Raw genomic sequence first — 16,158 nt, 5'->3', positions numbered from 1 at the left:
CCAGAGGTGTCTGTCGTCCCTTCCTTCCTTCCTAGACTGATAATCACCTAACCAGAGGTGTCTGTCGCCCCTTCCTTCCTTCCTAGACTGATAATCACCTAACCAGAGGTGTCTGTCGTCCCTTCCTTCCTTCCTTCCTTCCTAGACTGATAATCACCTAACCAGAGGTGTCTGTCGTCCCTTCCTTCCTTCCTTCCTTCCTAGACTGATAATCACCTAACCAGAGGTGTCTGTCGCCCCTTCCTTCCTTCCTTCCTAGACTGATAATCACTTAACCAGAGGTGTCTGTCGTCCATTCCTTCCTTCCTAGACTGATAATCACCTAACCAGAGGTGTCTGTCGTACCTTCCTTCCTTCCTTCCTTCCTAGACTGATAATCACCTAACCAGAGGTGTCTGTCGTACCTTCCTTCCTTCCTTCCTAGACTGATAATCACTTAACCAGAGGTGTCTGTCGCCCCTTCCTTCCTTCCTTCCTAGACTGATAATCACTTAACCAGAGGTGTCTGTCGTCCATTCCTTCCTTCCTAGACTGATAATCACCTAACCAGAGGTGTCTGTCGCCCCTTCCTTCCTTCCTAGACTGATAATCACCTAACCAGAGGTGTCTGTCGCCCCTTCCTTCCTTCCTAGACTGATAATCACCTAACCAGAGGTGTCTGTCGTCCCTTCCTTCCTTCCTAGACTGATAATCACCTAACCAGAGGTGTCTGTCGTCCATTCCTTCCTTCCTAGACTGATAATCACTTAACCAGAGGTGTCTGTCGTCCCTTCCTTCCTTCCTAGACTGATAATCACCTAACCAGAGGTGTCTGTCGTCCCTTCCTTCCTTCCTTCCTTCCTTCCTAGACTGATAATCACCTAACCAGAGGTGTCTGTCGTCCCTTCCTTCCTTCCTAGACTGATAATCACCTAACCAGAGGTGTCTGTCGCCCCTTCCTTCCTTCCTAGACTGAAAATCACCTAACCAGAGGTGTCTGTCGTCCCTTCCTTCCTTCCTTCCTTCCTAGACTGATAATCACCTAACCAGAGGTGTCTGTCGTACCTTCCTTCCTTCCTTCCTAGACTGATAATCACTTAACCAGAGGTGTCTGTCGTCCCTTCCTTCCTTCCTAGACTGATAATCACCTAACCAGAGGTGTCTGTCGTCCCTTCCTTCCTTCCTAGACTGATAATCACCTAACCAGAGGTGTCTGTCGTACCTTCCTTCCTTCCTAGACTGATAATCACCTAACCAGAGGTGTCTGTCGTACCTTCCTTCCTTCCTAGACTGATAATCACCTAACCAGAGGTGTCTGTCGTACCTTCCTTCCTTCCTAGACTGATAATCACCTAAGCAGAGGTGTCTGTCGTACCTTCCTTCCTTCCTAGACTGATAATCACCTAACCAGAGGTGTCTGTCGTACCTTCCTTCCTTCCTTCCTAGACTGATAATCACCTAACCAGAGGTGTCTGTCGTCCCTTCCTTCCTTCCTAGACTGAAAATCACCTAACCAGAGGTGTCTGTCGTACCTTCCTTCCTTCCTAGACTGATAATCACCTAACCAGAGGTGTCTGTCGTACCTTCCTTCCTTCCTAGACTGATAATCACCTAACCAGAGGTGTCTGTCGTACCTTCCTTCCTTCCTAGACTGATAATCACCTAACCAGAGGTGTCTGTCGTCCCTTCCTTCCTTCCTAGACTGATAATCACCTAACCAGAGGTGTCTGTCGTCCCTTCCTTCCTTCCTAGACTGATAATCACCTAACCAGAGGTGTCTGTCGTCCCTTCCTTCCTTCCTAGACTGATAATCACTTAACCAGAGGTGTCTGTCGTCCATTCCTTCCTTCCTAGACTGATAATCACCTAACCAGAGGTGTCTGTCGTACCTTCCTTCCTTCCTAGACTGATAATCACCTAACCAGAGGTGTCTGTCGTACCTTCCTTCCTTCCTAGACTGATAATCACCTAACCAGAGGTGTCTGTCGTCCCTTCCTTCCTTCCTAGACTGATAATCACCTAACCAGAGGTGTCTGTCGTCCCTTCCTTCCTTCCTAGACTGATAATCACTTAACCAGAGGTGTCTGTCGTCCCTTCCTTCCTTCCTTCCTTCCTAGACTGATAATCACCTAACCAGAGGTGTCTGTCGTCCCTTCCTTCCTTCCTAGACTGATAATCACTTAACCAGAGTGCCTGTCGTCCCTTCCTTCCTTCCTTCCTAGACTGATAATCACCTAACCAGAGGTGTCTGTCGTCCCTTCCTTCCTTCCTAGACTGATAATCACTTAACCAGAGTGCCTGTCGTCCCTTCCTTCCTTCCTTCCTAGACTGATAATCACCTAACCAGAGGTGTCTGTCGTCCCTTCCTTCCTTCCTAGACTGATAATCACTTAACCAGAGTGCCTGTCGTCCCTTCCTTCCTTCCTTCCTAGACTGATAATCACCTAACCAGAGGTGTCTGTCGTCCCTTCCTTCCTTCCTTCCTTCCTTCCTAGACTGATAATCACCTAACCAGAGGTGTCTGTCGCCCCTTCCTTCCTTCCTTCCTAGACTGATAATCACTTAACCAGAGGTGTCTGTCGTCCATTCCTTCCTTCCTAGACTGATAATCACCTAACCAGAGGTGTCTGTCGTACCTTCCTTCCTTCCTTCCTTCCTAGACTGATAATCACCTAACCAGAGGTGTCTGTCGTACCTTCCTTCCTTCCTTCCTAGACTGATAATCACTTAACCAGAGGTGTCTGTCGTCTATTCCTTCCTTCCTAGACTGATAATCACTTAACCAGAGGTGTCTGTCGTCCCTTCCTTCCTTCCTAGACTGATAATCACTTAACCAGAGGTGTCTGTCGTCCATTCCTTCCTTCCTAGACTGATAATCACCTAACCAGAGGTGTCTGTCGTCCATTCCTTCCTTCCTAGACTGATAATCACTTAACCAGAGGTGTCTGTCGTCCATTCCTTCCTTCCTAGACTGATAATCACCTAACCAGAGGTGTCTGTCGTCCCTTCCTTCCTTCCTAGACTGATAATCACCTAACCAGAGGTGTCTGTCGTACCTTCCTTCCTTCCTAGGTGGAATAAAGTATCAACACATTAATCTAGGGTAACACTAATTAGATAGAACTATACTCTGTAATGCATCCCACTTGGCACCCTATTCCCTGTGTAGTACACTACTTATGACCAGTGTCCAATGTGCACTGTTGCTAATAGGGTGACATTTGGCATATAGTCTATTTGTCCTTAGTTGTAAAGCACATCTGTATTTTAACCAGGGGGAAATGTCAGAGGCCACATTCGTGGCCAGTTGAGCCACGTGGACATCTCACACCATTGGACGGAATGCTCCCAGCTGCGACTAGGGTCTATTAAAGGAAATATTCACTCAAACTATATATATATATATATATTTTTTTTTACATATGTATTTTTTACATTAGTCCAGTGTTCATACAGTCACAACATGTTTTGCAAGTCAGCAGTAAAGTTTTCAGTATATTGCAACAACAAAAAACTAAACAAAATGACACTTTGTTTCCTGATATCTTGACTGCTGACATGCAACACATTTTGGGACTGTATCTGTTACGGTGAGTGAATGAGGACCCAAAAGCGAATTAACTTAAACAGAGCTTCTTTAATAACCAAACATAGGTAGGCTCAGATAGACCGGCAGATTCCGACAGGACAGGACAAGGTTACAGCAAACATAACGATAGTCTGGTTCAGGCATGAAACACAACAAACAAGAATCCGACAAAGACAGGAGCAGAAACAGAGAGAGATATAGGGACCTAATCAGAGGGAAAAAGGGAACAGGTGGGAAAAGGGGTGGATGAGGTAGTCAGAGGAGACAAGGAACAGCTGGGGGAAAGCGGGGGAGAAAAGGTAACCTAATACGACCAGCAGAGGGAGACAGGGTGAAAGGAAAGGACAGAAAGACACAACATGACAATACATGACAGTATCAACAGTGGACAAATACCAAAATGATTTTTCCTTTAAGCAAGTATAGAAATGTAATGAATAGAGCTGATAAAATTCCCTATTATTCATGATAGGCAATTACTGTATATCTGTTCTACATCATATATTTCCTATCTGAATGTTCTGTAATGTTGCAGATTGAAATGTAGCACCTCGATACGTTCCTACCTCGATACGTTCCTACCTCGATACGTTCCTACCTCGATACGTTCCTACCTCGATACGTTCCTACCTCGATACGTTCCTACCTCGATACGTTCCTACCTCGATACGTTCCTTCCTCGATACGTTTCTACCTCGATACGTTCCTACCTCGATACGTTCCTTCCTCGATACGTTCCTTCCTCGATACGTTCCTACCTCGATACGTTCCTACCTCGATACGTTCCTACCTCGATACGTTCCTACCTCGATACGTTCCTACCTCGATACGTTCCTACCTCGATACGTTCCTACCTCGATACGTTACTACCTCGATACGTTCCTTCCTCGATACGTTCCTACCTCGATACGTTCCTACCTCGATACGTTCCTTCCTCGATACGTTCCTTCCTCGATACGTTCCTTCCTCGATACGTTCCTTCCTCGATACGGTTCTACTGTGGGTTGTCTGTTTCGAGGGAAAGAGGAAAAAAAAGTTAGGTTTCACGAGAAACTCCTCATTCTCTACATGCGATATAAAAGGGTGCTGCAAAAAACCTGACAGTCAAGTTAGGTTGAGAGTAATGCACCGGAAAAACTGTAGATCACCCATGAGGTGTCTGTCAATGAGGTTGTGAGTGGATTCATATCCACAAACAAAGGTTTTGATGTTTTGCTTCACGTGTGTGTGTGTGTGTGTGTGTGTGTGTGTGTGTGTGTGTGTGAGACTGGTCAATAACCCTGTGGACCACACGCTGTACACCGCCCGTGGTAATAACCAGACAGACTGTACACCGCCCGTGGTAATAACCAGACACTGTACACCGCCCGTGGTAATAACCACACACTGTACACCGCCCGTGGTAATAACCACACACTGTACACCGCCCGTGGTAATAACCACACACTGTACACCGCCCGTGGTAATAACCACACACTGTACACCGCCCGTGGTAATAACCACACACTGTACACCGCCCGTGGTAATAACCACAGACTGTACACCGCCCGTGGTAATAACCACAGACTGTACACCGCCCGTGGTAATAACCACAGACTGTACACCGCCCGTGGTAATAACCACACACTGTACACCGCCCGTGGTAATAACCACACACTGTACACCGCCCGTGATAATAACCACACGGACTGTACACCGCCCGTGGTAATAACCACACGGACTGTACACCGCCCGTGGTAATAACCACACACTGTACACCGCCCGTGATAATAACCACACGGACTGTACACCGCCCGTGGTAATAACCAGACAGACTGTACAATAGTGTGTAGTAATGACTGGATATGTAATGATGATGAGAGTATCCAAACTACTACTACATAGGACATACAATAAGTAGAAGATACAATCTGCCTGTACTGGACTTATGCATGTGTTTGTTAAACATGAATGTTGTTAGTTCTCACTGCATAGGAGTTGTATTCACTATGTGTCTATTCCTCACACTGGCCTGTGTATCCACTCTGTCAGACACCCAAATGAAACCCTGAGACCCGTGTCACCTTTTATACCTCACTCACTCACCTCACTCACTACCTCACTCACTCACCTCACTCACTCACCTCACTCACTACCTCACTCAGACACAAACTCACTCACTCACTCAGACACACATACTCTCACTCACCTCACTCACTCACTCAGACACACTCACTCACTCACTCACCTCACCTCACTCACTCAGACACTCACCTCACTCACTCACTCACTCAGACACACACACTCACTCACTCACCTCACTCACTCCCTCACTCAGACACACACTCTCTCTCACTCTCACTAGTTATATTTTCCCACAATGAAACATCCCCACTGCACTTCACAAACACTGGAGCGATGCCATCCCAGGTTACCATGGAAACCCATCGCTCTTTCTCTCTCCCTCTGGGGGGGATGATTTGATAACAGGAAGGGCGGACGATAACTGAGGGGGATGAATGATGAGAGGGAGGGCGGACGATAACTGAGGGGGATGAATGATAACGATATTGCAGGTTACTATTCACTCTTTTACTCTCCATCTCTCCTTGTTCACTTTCTCTTAATTTATCTCTCTCTTCTCTCTGTATTTCAATGTCTCGCTCTCTCTCACTCTGTCGCGCTCTCTCGCTCTCTGTCGCTCTCGCTCTCTCTGTCGCGCTCTCGCTCTCTTTGTCGCTCGCTCTCTCTCGCTCTCTCTGTTGCGCTCTCTCTCGCTCGCTCTGTCGCTCTTTCTCTCTCTCAAAATAATGTCAAATAGGCTGAATAGAGACAATGTGAAGCCTGCCCTGTACACAGACAGATGTGTCTGGTCTGTCTCTCTCTTTAACTCTCACACACCAAGGTGTCTCCTGTCTAAGTCCATATTCAGAGGTCCTAACATGTTCTGTCCTGTATTCTGGTTTGACCCAAAGTACTACCTCAGGGTTGCGTTCATTAGGCACCAAAAAATATATATAATTAACTGACTGAATCAAGGAGGTACTCCCTGGACCTGGTTCAATAAGAAACCCACGTTTTCATTTCCAGTTGCAAAACATTTTTTTTTTGTTGGTTGCATGCCCTAATGAGCGTAACCCAGATCTGTCTCACTGCCATCAGTGTCAGTGGGCTGACCGGAGGTGGGGACGTGGCCTAGCTGGCTGGACATGGTTTTATCACCTGTGGTCACTCTGACTGGCTTCAACGTCTACTCAGTCCACGTCACACAAGGCTTTAGTGTGCGTAGTCTTTGGAGAAAAGCACGATGTGTTTTTAAAAAGACCAGAAACCACGGGGTTTATACAGACTGGTGTGGCACTTCAGAAAGGTTGTCCGATTATGGAGTGGATTTTTTTCAAAGAATGAATGGATTATGTCAATAGATCTGTACTAAGGAGTGAAGGAGATGTCAATAGATCTGTACTAAGGAGTGAATGAGATGTCAATAGATCTGTACTAAGGAGTGAAGGAGATGTCAATAGATCTGTACTAAGGAGTGAAGGAGATGTCAATAGATCTGTACTAAGGAGTGAATGAGATGTCAATAGATCTGTACTAAGGAGTGAATGAGATGTCAATAGATCTGTACTAAGGAGTGAATGGGATTATGTCAATAGATCTGTACTAAGGAGTGAATGGGATTATGTCAATAGATCTGTACTAAGGAGTGAATGGGATTATGTCAATAGATCTGTACTAAGGAGTGAATGGGATTATGTCAATAGATCTGTACTAAGGAGTGAATGAGATGTCAATAGATCTGTACTAAGGAGTGAATGGGATTTTGTCAATAGATCTGTAGTAAGGAGTGAATGGGATTATGTCAATAGATCTGTACTAAGGAGTGAATGAGATGTCAATAGATCTGTACTAAGGAGTGTTTTATTGCACATTATACTAGATGTCTAGGGCCTATTGGCTTTAATGTATAGATTTAAATGAATGGATTGAATGTGTAGCCACAAAGGCACTTAGGCACTCTATGAAACACATGGCATCAATAATAAAGGTCTCTTGTCAGCCTCCTCTTCTCAGCTAATACTGTGAGACTGAATGCCTCTGCCCCATTCCCCAGCTCAGCCCTGTGTGTGTGTTATCAGCACAAAGCTCAAATGGAGGATGGCTTTCTGTGTGTTGTTCACACTAGGCCTTGATGCTGTGAAAATGCTGCCATTTTGATGTTCACACTAGGCCTTGATGCTGGGGATATGCTGCCATTTTGATGTTCACACTAGGCCTGATGCTGGGAAAATGCTGCCATTTTGGTGTTCACACTAGGCCTGATGCTGGGGATATGCTGCCATTTTGATGTTCACACTAGGCCTTGATGCTGGGGATATGCTGCCATTTTGATGTTCACACTAGGCCTAATGCTGGGAAAATGCTGCCATTTTGGTGTTCACACTAGGCCTGATGCTGGGGATATGCTGCCATTTTGATGTTCACACTAGGCCTTGATGCTGGGAAAATGCTGCCATTTTGATGTTCACACTAGGCCTGATGCTGGGGATATGCTGCCATTTTGATGTTCACACTAGGCCTGATGCTGGGAAAATGCTGCCATTTTGGTGTTCACACTAGGCCTGATGCTGGGGATATGCTGCCATTTTGGTGTTCACACTAGGCCTTGATGCTGGGAAAATGCTGCCATTTTGATGTTCACACTAGGCCTGATGCTGGGGATATGCTGCCATTTTGATGTTCACACTAGGCCTGATGCTGGGGATATGCTGCCATTTTGGTGTTCACACTAGGCCTTGATGCTGGGGATATGCTGCCATTTTGGTGTTCACACTAGGCCTTGATGCTGGGAAAATGCTGCCATTTTGGTTTGGTCTGAGTTTTTTTTTTGTCAGTGCTCGGTGGCTGGGTGTCGATAGGGGTGTCGCGGCCTGTCCTCCCCACTCCATAACAACCTTCCTGCCGCAGCATCCCACACACACACACCCACAATGACTGTAATCAACCGCATCACACACATCCTGTCACAGGGACGGTGTGTTTCAACGTGAAAGAGAGACAATGTGTGTGTGTGTGTGTGTGTGGCTTTTTTTGTGTGCTTGTGCTGTTATAACTATTCTTCAAATAGCTTGTAGTATTTTTCAAATGTCAAAATAGTAACGGTGTATTAATATTTGTTTCTTGCCTGCGTGTGTGACAGCAGATCACAGAAGAACTCAAGACCTTTCAGCTGTGGGGCCAGTAGACATACGCGCTCCTGGAGGTGAGAGGAGGAGGAGGAGGAGGAGGGGCAGGTACTACTTACCCTGATAGCGTCCTGTAATACAACAGAATTACTTTACCCTGATAGCTTCCTGTAATACAACAGAATTACTTTACCCTGATAGCTTCCTGTAATACAACAGAACTACTTTACCCTGATAGCTTCCTGTAATACAACAGAATTACTTTACCCTGATAGCTTCCTGTAATACAACATAACTACTTTATCCTGATAGCTTCCTGTAATACAACAGAACTACTTTACCCTGATAGCTTCCTGTAATACAACATAATTACTTTACCCTGATAGCTTCCTGTAATACAACAGAACTAATTTACCCTGATTGCTTCCTGTAATACAACATAACTACTTTACCCTGATAGCATCCTGTAATACAACATAACTACTTAACCCTGATAGCTTCCTGTAATACAACATAACTACTTTATCCTGATAGCTTCCTGTAATACAACAGAATTACTTTACCCTGATAGCTTCCTGTAATACAACATAATTACTTTACCCTGATAGCTTCCTGTAATACAACAGAATTACTTTACCATGATAGCTTCCTGTAATACAACAGAATTACTTTACCCTGATAGCTTCCTGTAATACAACAGAACTACTTTACCCTGATAGCTTCCTGTAATACAACATAACTACTTTACCCTGATAGCTTCCTGTAATACAACATAACTACTTTATCCTGATAGCTTCCTGTAATACAACAGAACTACTTTACCCTGATAGCTTCCTGTAATACAACAGAACTACTTTACCCTGATAGCTTCCTGTAATACAACAGAACTACTTTACCCTGATAGCTTCCTGTAATACAACAGAACTACTTTACCCTGATAGCTTCCTGTAATACAACATAACTAATTTATCCTGATAGCTTCCTGTAATACAACAGAACTACTTTACCCTGATAGCTTCCTGTAATACAACATAACTACTTTATCCTGATAGCTTCCTGTAATACAACATAACTACTTTACCCTGATAGCTTCCTGTAATACAACAGAACTAATTTACCCTGATTGCTTCCTGTAATACAACATAACTACTTTACCCTGATAGCATCCTGTAATACAACATAACTACTTTACCCTGATAGCTTCCTGTAATACAACATAACTACTTTATCCTGGTAGCTTCCTGTAATACAACATAACTACTTTACCCTGATAGCTTCCTGTAATACAACAGAACTAATCCAGACTGCAACTGGGAGGGACTACCTATAATTTTTTTTTTGATTGCAGTGTTTTAACCTGTTTCCCTAATGAACATGACCCAGTAGAATGCTGCCTTGTGGGGAAACCAGTTTTAACCTGTTTCCCTAATGAACATGACCCAGTAGCATGCTGCCTTGTGGGGAAACCAGTTTTAACCTGTTTCCCTAATGAACATGACCCAGTAGCATGCTGCCTTGTGGGGAAACCAGTTTTAACCTGTTTCCCTAATGAACATGACCCAGTAGAATGCTGCCTTGTGGGGAAACCAGTTTTAACCTGTTTCCCTAATGAACATGACCCAGTAGCATGCTGCCTTGTGGGGAAACCAGTTTTAACCTGTTTCCCTACTGAACATGACCCTTTTTGATTGCAGAGTGTTTTAACCTGTTTCCCTAATGAACATGAGCCCAGTTACCTGGTGTCCTGTAAAGTGTTGCCTGGTTCTCCCTAGCCGGTGTCACAAAGTGTTCCCGCGTCGTCGCTGAGCTAGTTTTGTGTAATTACCACCCTTCCCTGTGGTTGAAAGCAGATCTCTGAGCAGTAAAATAGTTCACACGGCTGCTACGATAGCAATGTGCCGACACCTCCCTATTTCTTATTTTTCAGTAATTCGATCGCGCTAGGCGATTTGTCATTCTGGAGTTTCTGTTTCTTTTCAGAGGGAAAGGTCTGAATATGTGTTTAAACTTTAGTTAATATGTTGTTCACTGTCCTTTTTTCCTTATTATACAAAAAAAAATAATGATATCTTGGTTACAGTATTTTTCTAGTTTTTTTTTTTTGTCACTAGGATTGCTTCAGCGATATAAACCTAATGTTCCAACCCTGTTATGCACAATCAATTATTTATCTGCAGTCACAAGCTTTATGACTATAGACACATCCACTTCTGACACAGCAGTCTCCATCCAACCCATCATCTGACTTACAACCATGAAGTGATTAAATGTCAGAGCTGCCGGCGCCATTAAGGGAAAGACTACCAACCCCCTCCTCCATTCCCATGTACTGTAAACTTCCCCCTCTTCCACCATCCACACTAACACGTCCACCTGTGATGCCCAGCCCTGTCACTCTGATATGGGCTTGGATGTCAGCTCAGGGGCTCCCTCTCTGGTTCTCTCTGACTCCTGGCTTAACAAGTCTCTGTCATCTTGTCCTCTGGCCAGTAGAAGACCTTACAGTACACTGCCACTTCTGTCAATTCACACAATGTCAGTCCAATGGCTTTACTAAGGGGCCAGGGGGTCAGGGAGTTTGATGTGGCCCTCGAGCATGGACTGACTGCACATTTGGTCATGTCTCTGGAGCAAGCCGTCAAAGGCCCGGTTAGGAGCTTGTTGTTTATTTAGCAGGAGGGAATACACAAAAGATAGTAGCTAATCAAGACGGGTCACATATAGACGGGTCTGAGTGTACAAAACATTATAAAAAACCTTCCTAATATTGAGTTGCACCCCCTTTTGCCCTCAGAACAGTCTCAATTCATTGGGGCATGGACTCCAATGCTTCCCACAGTTGTCAAGTTGGCTGGATGTCCTTTGGGTGGTGGACCATTCTTGATACACACGGGAAACTGTTGAGTGTGAAAAACCCAGCAGCGTTGCAGTTCTTAACACACTCTAACCGATGCGCCTGGCACCTACCGCCATACCCCGTTCAAAGGCAATATTTTATCTTCTTTTTATATTTTTTATTTAACCTTTTTTTAAACTAGGCAAGTCAGTTAATTAACAACAAATTCTTATTTACAATGACGGCCTACCTTGGCCAAACCCTAACTCGGACGTTGTGTGTGTGTGTGTGTCTGTGTAATTATATACACACACACGCACACACACGTATGTCAATTGTGTGTGTGTAATTGGCCTGGGCTATTTGTTTGCATTCAATATCTGGTCGTTTTTATTGATCTGTTTGTCAGAATAGCCTTTTGTGGTATTTCAAACCGTTCTGTTGTGTTCCGTCATGCAAATTACGTAGAATGTCATGAAATGTGTTTATAAAAGGCCATTTTTTCACCGTTTTTTTCCAGACCCTGTGAAAAAGGTGTGTGAAAATACTAAAACATCCCTGCTCTCTACTGTGAGCCAACTGTATACTTTATTATAAAGGGAGAAAAAAAAATTGTACCCGCATTTTCCTGCGGCCATGCCCCACACCATAGTCTCCAGATGCTATCAATTATCATGACCCGAGCAGGTTGCGAGTCCGACACTGTCTCATCCTGAGCTCTGAGATGAGCCCTCTGGGTTACGGTTAGGGGCACCTCCACCCACTGAGGCTAGTTGACGCTCAGTTGAGGTAAGCAACGCATACGCGGATAGGCCACTGTGATACCACCCCTAGCATTCCCACAGTGTGCTGTTTACCAAAACTCTTAAATGAGTCAGGACTTTAGAGATGACTAAAATATGACTAAAGCCCCAACCGCTACAGAGAGAGAAAATAAACATGATTTCCTGCCCAGTGTACAGTTTTTATACTGTGTTATATCAGTCAAAGACAAGTAAGGAGCTGAACTGACGTTTTAAACTCTCTGAGCAAAATAAGAATATTATGAATGTACTATATTAAATTACATCAAGACATTTAAACAGTCTGAAACTAAATTGATAATGGGACTTTTATTTGAAATTCAGGTTTATTACCCAAATGGAAGAGATGTTTTTTTTTGAATTGTTAATTCCTGCCTTTCTCCCTCTCGTTGTCAGCCAGTGGACAAGACCAGGGGCAAGAAGAGACCGTCTGCATTCACTGCCACGCCTTTCGTCTCTCTACACACTTTTTCAACACGGGGCGCAATTATGAAACGGGTTTCAGTCATTGAAGTAGAATGTAACAACAAGAAAAAAAGGAATTGTGTCTTCTGGGAAACATTAAATCGCCATCCTCTGTCTGAACAGTGACTTGAGATATGAGGGATAATGGCTGTGTCTTTGTAGTGTCCTTCTTGCTCTCAGAGAGAGAGAGAGAGAGAGAGGAAATGATAGGCCCAGTCGCCCACTGTGCTCATCTCTCTGAATCTCCAAGCGTCAGACTGTCAACCTTGCTCACTATCAGCCCCCGTTCGCCCCGGTGAACATTCAACGCTGTCGGTGAGTTTTGAGCTAAATTGACAAAGACCATCGACCGTTGATTGTACCCTGTGGCCAGCCCTTGTCGCTTGATGATCGACGCGCATGGCTACTAACTCATTATAACCAGAGGAAGAACACTATGGTCCCATCTGCCTCCCCCCCCACCACTACCACAGCCACCCCTCCACCCACGCCCCACCACACCCCTCCACCCACACCCCGCCCCCTCCACCCACACCCCGCCACTACCACACCCCGCCCCCTCCACCCACACCCCAACACTACCACGCCTCACCACTACCACACCCCGCTCCTCCACTACCACACCCCGCTCCTCCACCCATGCCACACCACTACCACACCCCGCCCCCTCCACCCATGCCCCACCACTACCACGCCCCACCACTACCACACCCCACCACTACCACACCCACCCCATCCACCCAACCCAGCCCCCTTCACCCAACCCAGCCCCCTCCACTCCACCCACCCCAGCCCCCATCCTGTATCCTTCCTTCAGAACAACTCTGCTGAAAGAAAAGCCTCTGGCCCCAAACCACAACAAAGGTCACAATCAACATTCATTGCTGTCGGTGGGTTTAACTATGTGGAAAAACTCGCTGAACAATGAATGCAACTGTGTCCCAGATTTTCACAGCAATCGACCATCAGAGGGGATCTCGTTCTGATATGCTGATTCTGGTATGTATGTGTGTGTGTGTGTGTGTGTGTGTGTACAGTATTGTATGGAGAATGTAAGTAGACACTGCGTCATATCTCATCTTGATCATGCTCGTGGAGACTTCTTATGTGACTATGGGAGAGGGAGAGAATAAAATGTATATTTCGTATGATTCTGTGTGGGTTTCTTTTTTTTGACTGACGGTCAAAACGGATTTTAAAAAGGCAGATATTATAGGTCCCTCTTCCAACACAGCCTTTATTTTTCTCATTGAGATACAAATCTAAGGTCTCTCTTCCATCCGTGTCGCTATAGTTCACCGTTACAGTGTGATTTAACATTGTAAAAGGCATTACTATCGCGGAATCTCTAAACGCTTCTGCAACACAGATCGAATAGAGCCTTAAATACAAATAAACTACAGACTGTCATTACCAAGGATTAGAGACGGGAATTAACACGTTTTTAACCCATCACTCTTTCACAGTGTTGGGCGTCTGTCAAACTTAGCACAAAGGACCCCTACTGTACGATTATTAGATTATAACACTAAATTGGTCTAGTTTGACAGATGGAGGACAGGATGACTGCGCGGCCAGGCACAACTCCAGCACCATCATTACATATTCCCCCTCAGGAGACTGAAAAGATTTGGCATGGGTCCCTCAGATCCTCAAAAGATTTTACAGCTGCACTATTGAGAGCATCCTGACGGGTTGCATCACTGCCTGGTATGGCAACTGCTCGGCCTCCGACCGCAAGGCACTACAGAGGGTAGTGCGTACGGCCCAGTACATCACCGGGGCCAAGCTTCCTGCCATCCAGGACCTCTATACCAGGCGGTGTCAGAGGAAGGCCCTAAAAATCGTCAGACTCCAGCCACCCTAGTCGTAGACTGTTCTCTCTGCTACCGCATGGCAAGCGGTACCGGAGCACCAAGTCTGGGTCCAAGAGGCTTCTCAACCGCTTCTACCCCCCCCCCCCCCCAAGCCATAAGACTCCTCAACAGCTAATCAAATGGCTACCCAGACTATTTACACCCCCCCCCCACCCAATGCTACCACTACTCTCTTATCTATGCATAGCCACTTTAATAACCCTATCTGCATGTACATAACTACCTCAACACATTGACTCTGTACCAGTGCCCCCTGTATATCGCCTCCACATTGACTCTGTACCGTAACCCCCTGTATATAGCCTCCACATTGACTCTGTACCGTAACACCCTGTATATAGCCTCCACATTGACTCTGTGCCGTAATACTCTGTATATAGCCTCCACATTGACTCTGTACCATAACACCCTGTATATAGCCTCCACATTGACTCTGTACCGTAACACCCTGTATATAGCCTCCACATTGACTCTGTACCGTAATACCCTGTATATAGCCTCCACATTGACTCTGTACCGTAATACCCTGTATATAGCCTCCACATTGACTCTGTACCGTAATACCCTGTATATAGCCTCCACATTGACTCTGTACCGTAATACCCTGTATATAGCCTCCACATTGACTCTGTACCGGTACACCCTGTATATAGCCTCCACATTGACTCTGTACCGTAATACCCTGTATATAGCCTCCACATTGACTCTGTACCGTAACACCCTGTATATAGCCTCCACATTGACTCTGTACCGTAATACCCTGTATATAGCCTCCACATTGACTCTGTACCAGTACCCCCTGTATATAGCCTCCACATTGACTCTGTACCGGTACCCCCTGTATATAGCCTCCACATTGACTCTGTACCGTAATACCCTGTATATAGCCTCCACATTGACTCTGTACCGTAATACCCTGTATATAGCCTCCACATTGACTCTGTACCGTAACCCCCTGTATATAGCCTCCACATTGACTCTGTACCGTAACCCCCTGTATATAGCCTCCACATTGACTCTGTACCGTAATACCCTGTATATAGCCTCCACATTGACTCTGTACCGTAATACCCTGTATATAGCCTCCACATTGACTCTGTACCGGTACCCCCTGTATATAGCCTCCACATTGACTCTGTACCGTAACCCCCTGTATATAGCCTCCACATTGACTCTGTACCGTAATACCCTGTATATAGCCTCCACATTGACTCTGTACCGTAATACCCTGTATATAGCCTCCACATTGACTCTGTACCGTAATACCCTGTATATAGCCTCCACATTGACTCTGTACCGTAATACCCTGTATATAGCCTCCACATTGACTTTGTACCGTAATACCCTGTATATAGCCTCCACATTGACTCTGTACCGTAATACCCTGTATATAGCCTCCACATTGACTCTGTACCGTAATACCCTGTATATAGCCTCCACA

The 16,158-nt window shown here is 45.3% G+C and overlaps 1 long non-coding RNA gene across 1 annotated transcript in view; it reads left to right on the top strand.

Annotated features, from left to right (window-relative positions):
• The window catches only part of LOC149985346 (uncharacterized), a 44,530-nt gene extending 33,645 nt beyond the window's left edge, over positions 1–10,885 (top strand). Inside the window, exon 3 of the long non-coding RNA XR_016496061.1 lies at positions 8,751–10,885. This is a non-coding gene — a long non-coding RNA (uncharacterized LOC149985346). The remainder of the gene's footprint in view (positions 1–8,750) is intronic.
• The last annotated feature ends 5,273 nt before the right edge of the window (positions 10,886–16,158 follow it).

Source organism: Oncorhynchus mykiss, chromosome 1, assembly GCF_057628025.1.
Source record: "Oncorhynchus mykiss isolate SJ-2025 chromosome 1, ASM5762802v1, whole genome shotgun sequence".
Taxonomy (NCBI): domain Eukaryota; kingdom Metazoa; phylum Chordata; class Actinopteri; order Salmoniformes; family Salmonidae; genus Oncorhynchus; species Oncorhynchus mykiss.
The sequence above is the reverse complement of the archived record's forward strand: the minus strand, read 5'-3'. Positions and strand labels throughout refer to the sequence as shown.